This window comes from Lactuca serriola, chromosome 4, assembly GCF_051521515.1.
Source record: "Lactuca serriola cultivar US96UC23 chromosome 4, Lser_US96UC23_V15, whole genome shotgun sequence".
NCBI lineage: Eukaryota > Viridiplantae > Streptophyta > Magnoliopsida > Asterales > Asteraceae > Lactuca > Lactuca serriola.
Genome location: NC_136411.1, coordinates 36,652,913 through 36,672,763, shown reverse-complemented (window position 1 = coordinate 36,672,763; position 19,851 = coordinate 36,652,913). Strand labels below are relative to the sequence as shown.

Below are 19,851 nucleotides of genomic sequence, written 5' to 3'. Positions count from 1 at the left end.
GATAATAACAACAATTTATAAATTATTTAACGTTAGTAACAAATAGATTGTATTTTGAATGAACATCGTTATTGAAATTAGAAAATAATCGCATTAGTAAGAATTTATATTAATCAATCAAAACAATTGTTAAAAACAATGTTAAATAGATAATTATATTTAATTTTATTAGTGAGGAATGTGGGTTGATGTCAATGAATAATATTGTTCAAAATATTATGTCAAGTTAATGTCAATAACATAACCATTTTAAACATACATTTTTCAATATTTTAACAATATATTTTTAACTTACGCACGTTGTTCGTCTAGTATACTTATAAAAGATGCATTTTTTCTTGCACTACATGTATTTGAAACATCCATGACTTTTCAATTTCTTTCTAATAGTTATTACAAACTGGTTAATAATATTAAATTAATATAAAACTAAATTCTAATAAAAAATTAACTAAACTACAATATTAAAATATCATATTTTACTTCTATTTATAAAATTATCATTTTAAGTTTTTAACATATTATAGTTAACTTAATAGTTTAAATATGTTGTCGTACGTGAGCAATTGTCATTTCAAAGTCACAACTTTGGTATAATTTATGATTTTATTCAAAATAGTTAAATTATTAATTTCAATAAAATGTTAAACGGTTAACTTGAATCAAAATCTCAGTAAAACTTGAAAAAAAATCGAGAGATTATTTATTAATGGTTAAAAGTTATAAATTATTGTGTTAAACCTAAATTGTAATCCTAAATTATAAAAAACATATTTTTTATAATTATTACGAATTTTCAAATAAGTAGCTTAAAAATAACATATAATAGGAATAGTTAAAAGTAATATTATATAAAAAAATTACAATGTTATCTTTAAGAACAAAAATAATGTTTGTTGTTTTAAATAATTACAATCAAAGAAACTAACAATATTAATCAAATAAACTTTAAAAACATTAATTTTTTAAACCAAATTAAAATAATCGAGAGTTTCCAAATCCATTATTTTAAATAACTTACAATAACAATAGTTAAAAGTAGTATTATATACAAAAATTATATTGTTTCCTTTAAAAACAAAAACAATGTTTGATATTTTAAATAATTACAATGAGAGAAATTAAAATCTTAAGTAAATAAACTTTTTAAAATTAATTAATCATAATAACAACAATAAATATCATTAAACCATATATATTATATTTAATTCTATTCATGAGTAACTGTAGTTAGAGATCCTTGAAACAATTTGGATTATAGAACTTTAAAAGATGTTTATGCCAACTTAATACAAGATTTATTAAACAACTACATCATTGATATATTTAAAAAACATTTATTTGTAAAGATTTCAAATATATTGTTGTATTCCGCACAACGCATGTGTATTCGCGTACTGGTCTAATAAGAAGAGCGTTTTCCTCAATTGAACTGACGAGGAGTCACTACAAGAAAATAAGGTATCAACGACAGAATTAACGAAGAAAATATTCGTAGCTAATCAACGACTGATGGAAATCAGATGGCTCCTTAAAACCTAAATTATACTCCGTAAATATGGATAGACCCGTCGCTAATCTCCAGTTCCTTCCCATATTTTGTCTAATTTTCAATTCCCTCTCAATATTTTCGTTCCCCCTATACCTCCCTCCCAAATTCTCCCTCTGAAAATATCTTACCCTAAATTCAACTCGCCATTCTCTTACTCTAATTTCAACCCGCCACTCCTTGCCTCCAGCACCGTCGATTCTGGCTACCCCACCCCCAACCCATAACATCACCAATTTATGCCGCCACCACCCCCAATAGCACCATTCATGATGTTAAGTACACCTCAGATTCTCTTAGAGGCGTTGAAAACGAAATCAAAACACCACACTATGGGTTCTTCGAGTTTCTATTGCAAATCTCCATGATTCCAGGTACGCTTTGATGTTTTCGACATTCAATTTCAATACTATTCTAATCTACATTCCCCAAATCTATGTTTTTGTAAAGTCAGCATCTCATATTGTAGATATTAAGGATAATCGTTAGTCAAGTGAGTAGATGGCCATGGATGAAGAATCATCGCTTGTTGATGAGAATTAAAATGGAACTCAAACACTTATTCATAACAGAGAAATTCATATTCTGATTTGGGTGTTCTTGTTGTTTTACCTGGCTTACGATGTTGCTCAAAATTTGCAGAGTACACTCAAAATTGTGAGTTTTCTTTTTCTGGTTTCTACATATATTCAGTAATTTTATGTTTAGTTATCGTGTTAAATTTAATCAATGTTTGTATGTAGACTGTTAGGAGTGTGTATTATAGTGTTTCTATGGATTGTTTAAATCCGAAATAATTCATTTATATATAAGAGGTGTAGAAAAATGCATCATTTTTTATCACAGAGAAGTTGGATGAACAACTATATCCTTTCCACATTTCCGGTTAATGAATTAATAGAGTTATTGAGAAAACATTGCTAAGTTTAGTATAAAATTTGTAACAAATTGATGTCAATTTGGATTTGAGGAGTCATAATGTTAACCTCAAAAATCAAGGTATATGTTTTGATGGAATGGAGTCAGTCACTGATGTTTGGTTGATTATTTTGTGTTATAAGATGTATAATGTAACTTGATTATTTTGTGTTATAAGATGTATGATGTAACTGTAGCTTTCAAGGACATAATACAGTGGTTTATGTTAGCTTTATCTTTAGAGTACAATGTAATTGCTCCTAACTTTTACATAGTTTCTTATATGTTTAATAAATGTTGTGGTTTATTGCAGGATGGAGATTTGGTACAAATTTCACATGGCATATTTTATACATCATTCATAGTTTCTTCCCTCTTTGCTTCTTCAATTGTTAGAAACAATCTTGGTAATTATTAGTCTTGCAATGCTACTATTAAATCCTTGGTTTACTTATAATTGCGAAATTTGTGATGTAATTTTTATTCTATGGTTTTCATCTCTCATAGGTATACTGTGACAACCCAAGTTGTCCCGTTACATTTCCCCGTTACCGTTAACGGAATATTCCACTGTATAAAAGTTCCGTTAATTAGAGGGCGTCAATTTAATAAACATTCCATTGGTTTACATTAATATGCCGTTAAGTCGTGATAAAAGGAAATAAAAACACATAACACACATTTCCATTTAAATGGAAAATGTTAAGTTTTATTGTTACGACCACTAAATCGGGTGCGACCAAAAGCCCCGTTTAACGGCAGTATCGGGTAAAATTCCACTGAGCCCCGACTCGGAACCCTATATAAGGGTGAGTGGAGTCCATTGGAGACTTTTTACACTCTCTCTCTATACTCTCTCTCTAGACCTGTTTTCGCCCAGAATCCGCAACCAAACGCCTCTAAATTGTAATTCCGCTTACCCTAGCCTATTCTAAACATATTGAATCATGTTTATAGCCCAAAAATCGGACTTAGAAGCAATGGAAAAGGAGTTTACGGCCTAAGCTCTTCCTTAGGCCGTAAACACCTAAAATGAGGCCAAAATGACCAAAACTTGTCCCTAATGGCTTGGAAATAAATTAGGGATTTAGCCTAGGAGTGTTTGATCAAGTAAAGCAATCAATTTAGGGGGTAAAAGATAGTTTACGGCCCAAGCACAAGCTTAGGCCGTAAACACCTCAAAATCTTGTTAAAAGGCCCCAAAAGCACTCCCAAACCACCCTTAGGTTTCACACATAATTTAGGGACTTGGTATTGTGGGTTTAAATCATTTAAACACAAGGAAATATGGGGTAATATGGAGTTTACGGCCCAAACAAGTGCCTAGGCCGTAAACACCCCTTAATCATGCCTAAATGTCCCAAAAACACCCCTAAAACACTCTTGGACTTAATACATAAATTAGGGGCTTATCCTTTTGGGTTTGGAACATTTAAACTCAAGGATTTATGGGATTAAAAGGAGTTTACGGCCCAGACACATGTCAAGGCCGTAAACACCCCAAAACTCACCCAAATGATAATTTTAATCCCCCAAAATGGCATCACACTCCATTATAAATTGCTAGAAGTGATATAAGGGCTTTAAACTTCACAAAACTCTAAGGATGAGAGTTTACAGCCGTAAACTCCCTTGGGAGTTGTCCCTAGGCCGTAAACTCCAAGTTAATGCCCTTAGAAGCCTCAAACCCACTCATGCCTTTTTGGAAAAGTACTTAGAATAATCCCATGAACAAGTAGAAGCCTTAAAACACCCTAGAACCCATCACCATGAGTTTACGACCGTAAACTCATGGTGAGTAGTCCCTGGGCCGTAAACATGGTGTTAGGGGTTTACTCTTGGAGAGTAAACTCCATTCCCTAGCCATACACACCCTTAGACGCTACCCGGGACACCCAAAACACTTATCTAAGGTGTTTTCCGCTCCTTTGAGTGCGTATACTTGTTTAATTGGTATTTAATATACTAATTGTATGTAAACATATGTTATCATATGTTAAATAGGTCATTGTGTGTGTTCGAGTCCTTGCGTGGCACCGAACGCCCAAACGGCACTTTCGTCGGACCTACTTACGCCAGGTGAGTTCATACCCCTGAATGAACCTTTTAAATGTTTTAACATGTTTTATAGGGGGAATACAAGTTAAACATGCCAATTATCACATCAATCACATGTGATTGATAACCCGCATGCACAAGATTTTACCACTGTACACTGTTTTACCGAGTAGGACACTATAATGGTTTTCAATTATATCAAAACTCTTACTTATATTGTTTTATCTAAATTCATTCTAAACTGGTTTATGAAAGATTTTCTAAGGTTTTCAAACATATTTTACAAAAGAATACAAATTGTGATTTTCTCCGGATATAAAGGTTTTTCATCAAAGTTTCCCCTTTTTCGATGTATACTTTCGCTTGTTAAATACTGCTGCTTCACTTATACTTATTTTATACTCCTACTCTGTAACGCTTTCACTTATACTTGAAGTCACTTATACCTGATGGACGCTTATACTTATTCACACTCTTACTTAGTGATACGATTCTACTTCGCTTATACTTGATATCGACTCTACTTCACTTATACTCGATACGCTCTTACTTCACTTATTGTCGTCTCTACTTCGTGATACGCTTATACTTTTTCGACACTCATACTTCACTTGCGACCGCTTCTACTTCACTTGTTCGACACTCCTACTTAACTTGCGACCGCTCCTACTTCACTTATTAGACACTCATACTTCACAAGAATCACTTCTACTTGGTACACACTCAGTCGTAGTTAGATGTATGTCTGTGCTTGTATAGATGCATATAAATAATGATTGAAGGACTTAGGAAGGCTTGTCCGCCCTATTTCCTTTTCTTCGTTGAGATGTGGTCTGGTGGGATCGGATGTCCATCCGAAGGTCGTTTGATTCATTACTTATATATTATGTACACAAGCATAGACATACGGGTTTACTTCAGTCGATTCAGTTAAGGGTCTCTACCTCTAGTTCAGCACTTACATTAGAAACCCACTAGTTGGAAGTCTCTACCCACTATTTGGGATGCATCTTCAGGACACGGCCTTCTCCGTCGTCTAGTTGGTAACCAGAGTCTCCTGTGGGGAGAGCGGACATTGTGTGGATAGATCTATACGGGATTGACAACCCCGCACCCAGACTGCTAGCTACAGTCCCGGCCTACCAAGCCAACGGGTGACAAGTGTCACATTATAAACGCTTGTAGGGCGTCTGGTACTCTAGTCAGTATGGTTACGAGTATCCTGGGTTACCTTATAATTCATTGGCTTTAAGGTAACGGTATTTCGCCAGCAATTTACACTATATGTTGGTAATTCATTTTCAGAGTCACACTGTTTTGACCTTACAAGACGTATCTTTCATTTGATACTGTCTGGGGTCTGTCTCCTCTGTTTTGACCTTACAAGACGTATCTTTCATTTGATACTGTATGGGGTTTGTCTCCTCTATTTTGACCTTACAAGACGTATCTTTCATTTGATAGTGTCTGGGGTCTGTCTCCTCTGTTTTGACCTTACAAGACGTATCTCTCATTTGATGCTGTCTGGGGTCTGTATCCACTGTATTCGCAGTATCCACTGTATTCCCTGTATTCACTGTATTCACTGTTTTAGACCTTGCTAGACCTATCTTTCATTTAATATTGTCTGCGGTCTGTATTCACTGTTTTGGACCTTACCAGCTGTACCTCTCATTTGGTACCTTCTGGGGTCTGTGTCTCTATTTGTTAGACTGAACCAGGCGTGTCGTTCGTTCGATACTCTCCTGGAGTCTATGATTCCTTTGCCTTAGTCAGCAGTCCTTACTGCTGAGGCATATGTTATTTCCCTGTTGTCTCTTGCTTTCTTTAATAATCAAATTCAGTATTTTGATAATGATAGCAATTAAGGGAAAACCACTTTTTACCACATAACACTGACCAACCTTGGTAGAAGGCTGCTTTTATTAAAGAAAATATAGGATTTTCTGGAAAGGACTCTAATACACTGTAAACACTTAAACTATTACTTCATAAAGTTATTTGAATGAAATGTCACTAAATACTTATGAACTCACCAGCATTTGTAAAAATGCTGATACTCGCTTTTCAAATGACTTGTATTCTCAGGTTAGCATTAGACAGGTACATCCCCGGAGCTGTTGATGAAGATAGCTTAGTACCGCGCTGTATTTATTCTATTACTTGTATTACTTTGATGTATTAATGTAACCATGTAAAACTATTACTATTAATGCAATGTTTTGTTGTACTTTGATTACTATAATGCATGTGTTGTGATACTTGACATGACGTCATCCACCCTAGAACATTTCCGCCGTTCCGGTTTTGGGGTGTGACATATACAATGATGCCAAGTTCTTTGTACCTTGGGTTTGCTGCTTCTATATTATGGGTCTTCTATATTATGGGTCAGGAAGGTACATATATTTTCTATTGAAATCTTTTAATTTCATGAATTCAAAGATGTTTATAGTATTTTGGACTTGTAAGAGTAAAATATTTGTTTCTTACTATTTGACTATGTCTTTGTTTATCAAGGGACATACCTTACATCTGTTGCAAGCCTGCAAGGATCCAAACAAATGATCACAAGCTATATGAAGGAACTGTAATCAGTCACTTCAATTGAGAATTTTGGGCAATTTTTGCTACTCACGAGGTGCAGTTTAAACTTTCACTGAAAAAAGTAGATTATTTATTAATGTTGTGAACCGATAAACTTATTCCTTTTTGTATAGATTTTCAGCTAATCGGGAATCTCACGATTCTTTTTTTTGTTGAAGGGTGAAATGGTAAGAATCAATAACTAAATTGATCCCATTAAATTTGATTCTAAAAACAACTACTTATTTTCTTCTTTTTGTTTCATTATATATATATATATATATATATATATATATATATATATATATATATATATATATATATATATATATATATATATATATATATATATATATATATATATATATATATATATATATATATATAGTAATAGAGCATCTTATGTAGCCACACATAGAGGATCAACCATTTGTCCACAATTACTATTTGATCCCGTGCCAACCAAGTTTTTAAAACCACGTTTTTACAAAGTGTTAGCTTTGTAGGTTATTCTTGATCGTATTCACGATGAGATAAAGGATGAGTTATGTGCGGAACATAAAGAAATTGGGGACAGAAACTAGAAATTATGAATATGTATAACGACATCCTAAAACACACTCAAGGATGTAACCTACCCAATTAATTAGACTTGCACACCTGATTTTTGTAATTTGGTTTCGATATTATAAAATCGATATAGACTTTGACACTTGATTTTTTTGATTTGGTTTTGATACTTTAAAATCAAATATTAATCTTTTCATTTTGTTAGTCAAATATTATTATTTAATTTAGTACTTGAATTTTAATTATAGTTTAGTATATACATTTACTTTCATTTTGTAAATTTTGGTTATATATTTAGAACAGCAAAATTATTGCTATAAATGTCATCAGCGATAGAAATTGCGACGACATCCATTGCTTTTTAAAACTTTCCCGACAAGGTATTCCGCAGCGAAATAATTCAACAGCGACGGATAGCGACAAAAATTAGCGACAGATTTGTGACGGAATCTAGAGGTTCCTAAACAATTTGTGTCATCACTAATATGTCGCTTAATCCGTCGCTAGTTCGTCGCTGACAATTAGCGACAAGGGTTTTTTAGACCGGCAAATTCAGTCGTTGATGGCCTTCTGTGCGAATAGGTGTCTAAGCTCATAACTATAATTAGTATATACTTGAATTGATAGTAGCAATGTCCTTTTGGGTTGTCTTCAAACCTGACAATTGAATAGGATAACTGTTGGAGAGAGAATAATAATTTATTAATTTATTACTTGGTTGATAAATTAATTTGAAATCAAGATAAATGATTTATTAATATATTATGGATATAATATGTTAATTAGAAATCATATTTTTTTAGTTAATATTTAATCAGAAATTAATTTGGAATTAATTTTAGGATTAAAGGAATTAATTGAAACTGCAGGGACTAAAAGTGACAATGTTCAAAAGTTGAGCATTGAACATTCTAGAACCCCCCTTAGAGGTGGGGAACGAAATCTAGAGTGTCCTAGGGTTTTCTTGGGCTCTAAGGGTGCCTTGGAAGCCATAGGGAGGAAGTTAAGGGATTAGGGTTATCTAAGATACACCTGCCTTATCCTAAACTTTCCTTATCACCTATATAAACCCCTATAGGGTTGGATTTCATCCCATGCACTCCAAGAAAGGCTTAGAACCGAATTTTCACTTCCCTTCTCTCTCTCCATAGTAATCCTTAGTTGCTAGGTTTGTTTGTGAGCCATTAGAGGCGCGACACTTGTGGCGCTTGCTACCGAAGTTCAAGATCTTCAAGGATTTGATTGTTATTACAATATAACAATAAAGGTATGTATCCTAACCCTAATTATATGTTAATTTCGAAAATAACATATGGCTCCTAGGGTTTCTAGTTTTTGTGTTTAATGCTTGTATGTCTAATAGTGAAAACATAGATCCTCAAATTAGGGTTGCATGCACACATAGGATTGTTTACTATATACTAAACCCAACACCTTCAGCGATGGATTAGCGACGGAATTTGTCGTCAATGATACCTCTGTTTCTAGTAGTGAGTCATAGAGATTGTCTAAACTCATTAAAACCATACCTGCAACAAAGCTGTAAGATGAGAAATGGGTTTGGGAAGCAAAATGGGATAAAGAATGTTTAAGCACAGATGTGCTAATAACATTTCATAAATGTTATAGAGTATAATGAATTTCCAAATCCAAAGGAAATAAATGAAGAAGAACCAAGAACTTGTTTTCTTGGTTACAAGTTATTAAAAGAAACCCATATCAAAACATTCAATCATCAAGATTAGTGGCAAGTTAAGTTTTTTGTGTACAAGAGAAATTAGTTCATCATTTTCCCAGAATTAGGTCGCAATTCAACTAAAGCCCTAGTATACCCGATTCAATTATGTAGATTGATTTGTTTGTGGATATCTTGCGATTTTATGCAGTTGATTTTATAAAGCTGTCTTATCAAATAAAAATATGAATGAGCGAAAACCATATATCTACTCTAACAAATAAATGTTTTTTTTGCCACATGTCACATTTTCATTCAATTTGTGAAATATCATTTTGTGGTTATTTTGTATTTATTTCTTTTCCACATGTCATTTTATGAGTTTTTTCTATTTTAATAAATTCCACATAATACTTTTGTGTAATAATTACAATAAATGTAATAATAAATGAATATCAATTTCATTAATGGACTTACATTTTTATTTTGAAATTTGTAAATAAAATATCATTAGTTTATTTTGTTTATTTTTTTAAATTTAAAAGATAAAATATCAATTTTAATAATTCATTATTTTTCTTATTTTCTTATAAATCCAAAATTTTTAAATATTTAGACCTTTATATTTATTTTTTTTAAAATTAACCTATATAATACATGTGTCTTACACCTAATGTACGCAATAAAAGGGCAAAAAAGCATAGAAATCTTTGGGCTGGAAAAACATTTTAACAAGAGCTATGGATAACACTCATACAAAAAAGTACTCTATTTGTATATCTCTATTCTAATAAATGAATAGTATTAATCTCCTTTTGTCAAGTGTCACTCTAATACAACTCATCATTAATATTATGTTATACGTCATCATACATCATACATACTTATAAAGCTAGCATTTTTTCTTGAATCTCATGCATTTGAAACACCCTTTTTTAACTTCCTTTCACCACATTCATTTGAAACTCCCATGACTTTTCAATTTATTTAAAATAATATTATAAATAAGTTAAATAATGTTCTATAAACAAGAAAGGGTGTTTTATTACAATGTCTTCATCCCACGTCGATGGTGAGAGTAAACAAGAAAATATTTCCTCTTCTATAAATAGGAAAGGTTGTGAAATTTCTCAAATGCACCAAACCATGAGAACTTCCTCATTCCTACCTTTGTAGGATTTTGAATGTATTATTTAGTGAGATTGTCTATATTGGCAAATGTCCAGTTAACTTTTAGAATTCCAAAAATGGTTTTGAACCGAATTTTTTCAGGTTTAAACCGTGTTTCAGTTAGAAAAAAAATTATGTAATTGGGTATATTGAGTTGAACCGGAGCTGGATCAATTTGGGCCGATAAAAGAATCATTTTTCTTTCACAACAAACATTTGAAACTCCCATGATTTTTAAATTATTTCTAATAATATTATAAATAAGTTACATAATTTTATATAAATATAAAAAAGCATCTACCTAAACCTAAAATTATAATTATTTGAAAAATTAGTTTGATTCAAAAGCACAAAATATATACAAACCGGGTTTCACTAGAAAAAAAAAATATGTAGTTTGGTATATTTAGTTGAATCGGTCCGAGTTTGATCTATTTGGACCATAAAAGAAGCATTTTCTTTTCACTACATACATTAGAAACTCCCATGATTTTTCAAATTGTTTCCAATGATATTTTAAAAAAGTTACATAATGTTATATAAATATAAAAAAGCATCTACCTAAACATAAAATTATAATTGTTTGAAAATTCGATTTGATCAAAAGCACGAAATATATACGCAAATTATATTTTATAAATGAATTATTTTTATAATGAACTTTTGAATTTTGAAAATATATATAAACAAACTTTCTATATTAAGTACCTAACTGAATTTATGATTTTAGAATTGAACAAAAAGTTATTCAATAAAAACTTACTTTTTTGCATAGCAACTTAAGAGATTATAAAAAATGGAACTATTGAACAATAAAGAAAGGGTAAACAAGAGAAAGGTGTTTTACTAAATAAGTTGAATAACGTTTTATTAACAAGAAAGCGTGTTTTTATTACAATGTCTTCATCACACATCGATGGTGAGAGTAAATAAGAGAACGTTTCCTCTTCTATAAATAGGAAGGTTGTGAAATGTTTCAAATGGACCAAACTATGAGAACTTCCTTATGTCTACCTTTTTAGGATGTTGAGGGAATTCTTTGGTAAGATTGTCTTTATTGGCAACTGTCCATTTAAGTTTTAGAATCCCGAAAATGGTTTTGAACAAGATTTTTTTAGGTTCAAACAGAGTTTCAGTTGAAAAACCGTTATGTAGTTTGGTATATTGAGTTGAATCGATCTGCGTTTGATCAATTTGGACCGATAAAGGAAGCATTTTCTTTTCAGCACATACATTTGAAACTCCCATGATTTTTCAAATTGTTTCTAATAATATTATAAATAAGTTACCTAAACATAAAATTATAATTGTTTGAAAAATAAATTTGATTCAAAAACACAAAATATATACAAACCGGGTTTCAATAGAAAAAACGTTATGTAGTTTGGTATATTAAGCTGAATCGGTGCGAGTTTGATCAATTTGGACCAATAAATGAAGCATTTTCCTTTCACCACATACATTTGAAACTCCCATGATTATTCAAATTGTTTATAATAATATTATAAGTTACATAATGTTATATAAATACAAAAAAATGTACTTAAACATAAAATTATAATTGTTTGAAAAATCACTTTGATTCAAAAGCACGAAATATATATTCGATTATATTTTATAAATGAATTCATTTTATAATGACATTTTGAATCATTAAAACACATATAAACAAACTTTTTATATTAAGTACCTAACTGAATTTATGATTTTAGGAATTAACAAAAAGTTATTCAATAAAAACTTCATTTTTATAGCAATTTACGAGATTACTGAAAAATGGAGCTATTTAACAATAAATTTTCTGGATAACATTTTATTTTTATTATTTAATATTTTATTTAACAAAATGAAATTATTGGCAAATAAAGAAATGAGTTTAATTAAAATGTCTTCATCCCACATTGGTCGTGAGAGTAAACAAGAGAATATGTTCTCCTTTATAAATAGGAAAGGTTGTGAAATATTTCAAAGGGACTAAGCCATTAGCTCTTCCTTGCATTTAACTTTGTAGGACGTTGAGTGTATTCTTTGGTGAGATTGTCTTTGTCAACAAGTGACCAATTAAATTTCAGAATTTCAAAAATGATTTGTACCGTATCTTTTAGATTTGTATCAAGTTTAATAAGGATCCGAGTGTCTTCTGGCTGAGTTAGGCAAACTCGCTTCCATCGGAGGCCGAGTTTAAGTAACATGCCGAGTATTTGGTTGTGTTAGCCAAGTTTTACAACCCTGTATATAATACAATTTAAAGTTTTAACCTTATAAAAGACGTCACTATTATCATATGTTCTACATAATTATGGTAATATTTATGATACAAAACATTTTTTGTACTATTTAAGATAAAGAGTTGTCTCTATTATCATATGTTGTACATAATGATAAAATTTAAGATAGATAAAAAGATGTCTCTATTATCGTATTTTCTACATAAAGATAATATTTAATATAAACGTTTTAATTTAATATGAAATTATTATTTAATAGATAACATTAACGATTTATTTATTTTTAATTTTTTTTTTCTATTTTAATCATATAACTTTGTATATGCAAAACAACTTCAAATTCCAACCTTATCTCTTATAATATAGTTCAACATAATAACAATACTAAAATCATTTTTTATATTTTTTTATGAAATTATTATTTAATTGTTAATAACAATGATTTAGTTATTTTTAATATAAAATATTTTTTTATATCCCACGCAACGCGCGGGCATTCGCCTAGTATACTTCTAAAGCTTGAATTTTTTCTTGAACCACATTCATTTGAAACTTCCATGCATTTTTTTCCTTTCACCACATTCCTTTGAAACTCTCATTACTTTTCAATTTCTTTCTAATAATTATTATAAGTTGGTTGTGTAATCATATATAAACTAAATTTCAATATTAAAAAATATATTTTCTTCTACTTATAAAGTTTGTTTTTAACTTTTAACATATTATACTTAATTTATTAGGTCTAATATTTTGTATGTAAACCATTATCATATAAAAACTACAATTTTTGATTAGTTTGTATAAAATACTTAAATTGTTAATTTAAATATAACCTTACAGGATCAACTTAAATATAAAATTTAGTTCAACTTAAACAACCCAAAGAATATTTAGTAAATAGTTAAAAGTGATAAATTATAGTGTCTTTCTAATAATGATTATAAATTGATTAATAAGGATAAATAAGTATCAAACCTAAAGTGTAATAAAAAATAAACTAAATTTCAATATTAAAATAATATTTTTACTTCTACTTATAAGGTTATGTCTTTAACTTTTAACATATTATACTTAATTTATTAGATTTAATATGTTGTAAAGATAATAAATATAAATCCTAAAGTGTAATCATATATAAACTCAATTTCAATATGAAAAGAATATATTTTCTTCTACTTATAAAGTTATGTTTTTAACTTTTAACATGTTATACTTAATTTATTAGGTCTAATATGTTGTTCTATTTAAACCATTATCATTTTAAAGCTACAACTTTTGAACAATTTGTATAAAATACTTAAATTGTTATTTAAATATAACCTTACAGGATCAACTTAAATATAAACTTTAGTTCAACTTAAACAACCTAAAGAATATTTTGCAAATAGTTAAAAGTGATAAATTGTACTGTCTATCTAATAATGATTACAAGTTGGTTAATAAGGTTAAATGAATATCAAACCGAAAATGTAATCATAAATAAACTAAATTTCAATATTTAAATAATAATTTTACTTCTACTAATAAAGTTATGTCTTTAACTTCTAACATATTATACTTCATTTATTAGTTTTAATATGTTGGTGTATGTAAATCATTATCAGTTTAAAACTACAACTTTTGAACAGTTTAGACAAAGTACTAAAATTGTTTATTTAAATATAACATTATAGGGTCAACTTCAATATAAATTTGAGTTTCATTTAAAAAACCCAAATAATATTTTCTGAATAGTTAAAAGCGATAAATTTTATGCAAAAACTAAATTTCAATATTAAAATAATATCTTTACTTTTTTTTTATAAAGTTATGTCTTTCACTTTTCACATATTATACTTTATTTATTAATTTTAAATTGTTGTTGTATGTAAACCATTATCATTTTAAAGCTACAACTTTTAAACAGTTTGGATAAAATAATTAAATTGTTAATTTAAATATCAAATTCCATGGTCAACTTAAATCATTATATCATCATTATCATTATCATTATCATACTATATTATAAATGAATCATTTTTTTTCTTTCACCACATTAATTTGAAACTCTCAACTTTTCATATTTCCATATAATATACTTAATTTATTAACTTAAATATGTTTTTAGTTGTAAACATTATCATAAATGGAAGAATTTGTGACTTATCCATATGATATACTTAATTTGTTAACTTCAATATATAGTTAAATAAATAACCTACATTAATATATCAAATAAGTTTAAAATTTTAGTGAAAAATTTAAAACCTAAAGTAAAATATCAAATAATGTTTAAAAAAATTCAATATATATTTTTTAACATAGTTAAAAGGAAAACATTAAATATAATAATAATAAAAGAACCTAAATTGATGAATCGAATTAACTAAAATGTGTCTAAAAACTATATTCTAACAATATATTTTTAACTTATGACGCGCAACGTGCGAGAATTTTCTAGTCATTATCATTATATCATTTCATTATATACTTATAAAACTAGCATTTTTCCTTTCACCACATTCATTTGAAACTCTCATTCATTTTTTCTTTCACCACCTTCATTTGAAACTCCCATGACTTTTCAATTTCTTTATAATAATGATTATAAGTTGGTTAATAAGGTTAAATAAATATAAATCCTAAAGTGTAATCATATCTAAACTAAATTTCAGTATTAAAAGAATATATTATCTTCTACTTATAAAGTTATGTTTTTAATTTTTAACATATTATACTTATTTTATTAGGTCTAATATTTTGTTGTATGTAAACCATTATCATTTTAAAGCTACAACTTTCGAACAATTTTTATAAAATACTTAAATTGTTAATTTAAATATAACTTATAGGATCAACTTAAATATAAATTTTTGTTCAACTTCAACAACCTAAAAAATATTTGGTAAATAGTTAAACTTTTGAACAATTTGTATAAAATACTTAAATTGTTAATTTAAATATAACCTTATATGATCAACTCAAATAAAAATTTTAGTTCAACTTCAACAACCTAAAGAACATTTTGTAAATAGTTAAAAGTGATATATTGTAGTGTCTTTCTAATAATGATTATAAGTTGATTAATAAGGTTAAATAAGTATCAAGCCTAAAGCGTAATCATAAATTAAATATATTATATTTAATTTATTAGATTTAATAGGTTATTGTACGTAAATTATTATCAATTTAAAGCTACAACTTTTGAATAGTTTGGTCAGAATACTTAAATTGTTAATTTAAATATAACATTAAAAGGTCAACTTCAATATAAATTTCACTTCCACTTAAAAACCCAAAGAACATTTTGTGAATAGTTAAAAATGATAAATTGTACTGCTAAATGCAAAAACTAATTTGTAATATCAATTTAACTAAAAATTTTCCTAAAGATATTTTTACAATCGTTAAAAGTTTTCAAATAATTATCTTAAAATAACTTACAATATCAATAGTTAAAAATAACTCTATATAAATGATTATATTGTTACCTTTAAAATCAAAAAAAAAATTGTTTGATGGTTTAAATAATTACAATGATAGAAATTAAAACGTTAAGCAAATAAATTTTAAAAAATTAATTAATAATAACTACAACTATAAATAACATTAAACTATATATTATATTTTATTTTATTCATGAGTAACTCGCAGGTAGAGGTGATTCAAAAGATTGAGATTATGCAGTTTTAATAGATGTATATATTATCATATAATTCAAAATAGAGTAAATTACATGAATGGTACCTATGGTTTAGAGTAATTTGTGTGTTTGGTCCATGATTTTTTTTAAACTCGGAAGGTCCCTACTATTTGTTTTTGTTACACACTTGGTCCCTGTCTTACCTAAAAAGACTATTTTTCCCTTGATTTTCTAATTTATTTAAATAAACACACCCCATTCCCACCCATTCACCTTAGCTTACCTACCCCATAATTTTTTCGAATTTAAATAATAGTCTTTTTAGGTAAGACAGAGACCAAACGTTTAACAAAAACAAATTGTATGGACAAAGAGCGTAACAAAAACAAATAATAGAGACCTTCTGAGTTAAAAAAATAAGTTAGGGACCAAGCATGCAAATCACCCCAAACCATATGGACCATTCATGTAATTTACTCTTCAAAATAAACAATACATTATATCTCCTTAATATACGAATTATTATATCAAATTTAATAATAACATTAATGTTATATTTAAAAAAAACATGTAAAGATTTCAATTATATAGATGTTTCTGCGCAACACGCGGGCATTCGCCTAGTATACTTATAAAGCTTGCATTTTTTCTTGAACCACATTCATTTGAAACTCCCATACATTTTTTCCTTTCACCACATTCATTTGAAACTCCTATGACTTTTCAATTTCTTTTTAATAATTATTATAAGTTGGTTGTGTAATCATATATAAACTAAATAAATATATTAAAAAATATATTTTCTTCTACTTATAAAGTTTGTTTTTTAACTTTTAACATATTATACTTAAATTATTGGGTCTGATATGTTGTATGTAAACCATTATCATTTGAAAGCTACAACTTTTGATCAATTTGTATAAAAATACTTAAATTTTTAATTTAAATATAACCTTACAGGAACAACTTAAATATAAAATTTAGTTCAACTTATACAGCCCAAAGAATATTTGTGTAACACCCCGTTTATTTAAATAAATTAATAAATGTAAGTCCCAGACTAATTTGTGAAGAATTTAGAAGTTGGAGGTTAAAAGTGTAAAATCCGGATTAGTTTTGTAAGTATTTATGAAGACAAGGAGTAAATGGTAATTTATGGGACTTCATTTGAAGAGATTATGGAATATAGGGGGTTGTTTGGTAATTTTCGTACCTAAAATGTAAAGGATTTAATGTTGAGGGTTCATTTGGAAATAATTGGGTTGAATTTAAAAGAAAAGGGAAGGGGGAGGGACTGATATTGTTATTATGGCATAAGGTTTTAAGGGATCGGGTATATAAGTTATATGGGAACCCTAACCCTAGCTTGTTGTAGCAGCCGCCGGGTAGCACCCACTTCAGCCGACACCACCTGTTTCCTCCACCCTCCGGTCACTCATGGCCGCCGATCGACCGCCTTCTTCTCTTTCTCTTACTCCAATCGCTATGTTAAAGCCTTCCGCCGCCCTATCGAGACTTATCGCCACCATCCTTTCTCCGCCAAGCCAGCCGTCATGCGTGAAGACTGTTGTTGTTCGCTGTTCCGACCAAGCAAGGCGCCTGTTGCCTCGCCAATGAGCACCGCCGACCGCCACACTGTCGAGGAAGGTCGCCATTGCGATGTTGCTGCCGGAGAATCGCCGTTTCTGGGTTCCGACCATCGTTTGCCACCCATGGTGGATGAGTTGGGAAAGTTTCAGTCTCCGGATCGTGGTTACGTGTGGTTGCTGTTCGTTTGCTCGAATGAGGGACAAGAAAGACCACCGCCACCACCATTGGGTGGTGGCTAGCATCACAACCGCCGCTGTTGTTGCTTTTTAGTATTGCTGCCGCCACCGTGAGCCACCAAGGGAGGGTGGCTGGACCTTTGTGCAAATAGAATCTTGTAGGTGTGTGTGTTTTGTTGTAGAAGGTGTTAATGGCCGGAAAACGGAATAGATGCCCACCATGGCCGCCAACCATGGTGGCTGCCGCCTTGTACCACCGCCGACCACCATTAGGGTGGTTATGTGTGTGTGTGTTAGTTAGTTAGTGTGTGTGTGTGTATAAAGCATTGTAATTGTAATTTCCAAAAGATTAATGAAAAGATATGGAAAACCACCACTATAAGGTGGTGGCCGCCACCTCGAACCGCCATTGACCACCACTACCCGAGGTGGTAGTGGGTGGTGCCCCGCTAGCAAACCCTAATGGGCTTAGAGATTGGTTTTGGGCCTATTGGACCATGTTTGGGTGGAAAACCCTAATTATGAGTATTGGGCCACTTGTGGGCCATTGGGATTGGATTTTGAATTAAGCCCAAACTATTCCAGGCCATTTATCTAGTAGAGTAAAGGACTTAATGGACTAAGTCCTTAATGGGCCAATTGAGAAAATCCTAATATTTGAGAAATTATCAGGACACACACGAGAATTATTTAATAAGTAAATATTAAATAATAATCATTGGCAGAAATTAATCTAAGCAATAATGGACTTAATGGATTAAGTCCTTAATGGATTAAGTCCCTAGTGTGTTAAGTCCTTAGTGGGTTAAGTAAGAAACACTTAACCCTAGTTATCATTTGATGTGAAACCCTAATTTCACTTGGGCTTTGTGTTGGGCCATCCAAGAATAATCAAATGGACTAGAGTAATTAGTTGGGCTCTAGGGTAAGGCCCATATGAAGGATTGGGCCTAATTTGGAAAATTGGGCCATATATGGGCCATAGTTGGGCCTAGTTGGTTGTATGATATTGGGCCCTTAGAATGAGACATGTTGGACTGGACTGAACAATTGGGCCTTAATGGAAGTCCATGTAGAGGTTTGGGCCCAATCTGGAAAGTCGGGCCATATGTTGGGCTTTGATCCCTAGTTGACTTTGGGCCTATGAATTGGGCCTTGGGCTTGGGTAAGCCAAGCTAGGGGTAATGTAGTAATTATCCAAAGCATGTATTTTTAGTTGTGTTAAAACCCAATTATTAATTGGGTGTTATTTGGTGTTGACAGTTTAGGAATCTGTCAGCCAGCAGCTGGGGTGGAGTCTGCGGGACTTCAGCAGTGTGGGATTGTGTCTACGGGACTTCAGCAGTGTGAGGTGAGTTTCCTTCCAGTAGGAACGGGTCTACGGCCACAATGCCGGCCTGTTTAGTTAGCAGTAGTTCCGGACTTCAGTCTGATGCAGTAGTTCAGTATGCTTGGTACCTTTGTGATACAGACATGGTATGAGTTATGTGTTTCGGACTTTGGTCCGATGCAATATACAGTATATGTGTTCATGTTATATGTTATGATTATGTTATACCATGTTTAGTTAGTTCCGGACCTCGGTCCGATGCAGTAGTTAGGGTGCTTGATGTCTTTGTGATTCAAGCATGTTTTGTGTTATGTGTTCCGGACTCTTTTCTGATGCAGTATGCAGTATATGTGTTTATGCTAGTTGACATGTTATGCTA

General features: G+C 30.5%; 1 long non-coding RNA gene across 1 annotated transcript; it reads left to right on the top strand.

Annotated features, from left to right (window-relative positions):
- The first annotated feature begins 1,510 nt into the window (after positions 1–1,510).
- Positions 1,511–3,748, top strand: LOC145100050 (uncharacterized). Its single transcript, XR_013704790.1, has 3 exons — positions 1,511–1,923; positions 2,019–2,206; positions 2,781–3,748. It is a non-coding gene; the product is annotated as an uncharacterized LOC145100050 (long non-coding RNA).
- The last annotated feature ends 16,103 nt before the right edge of the window (positions 3,749–19,851 follow it).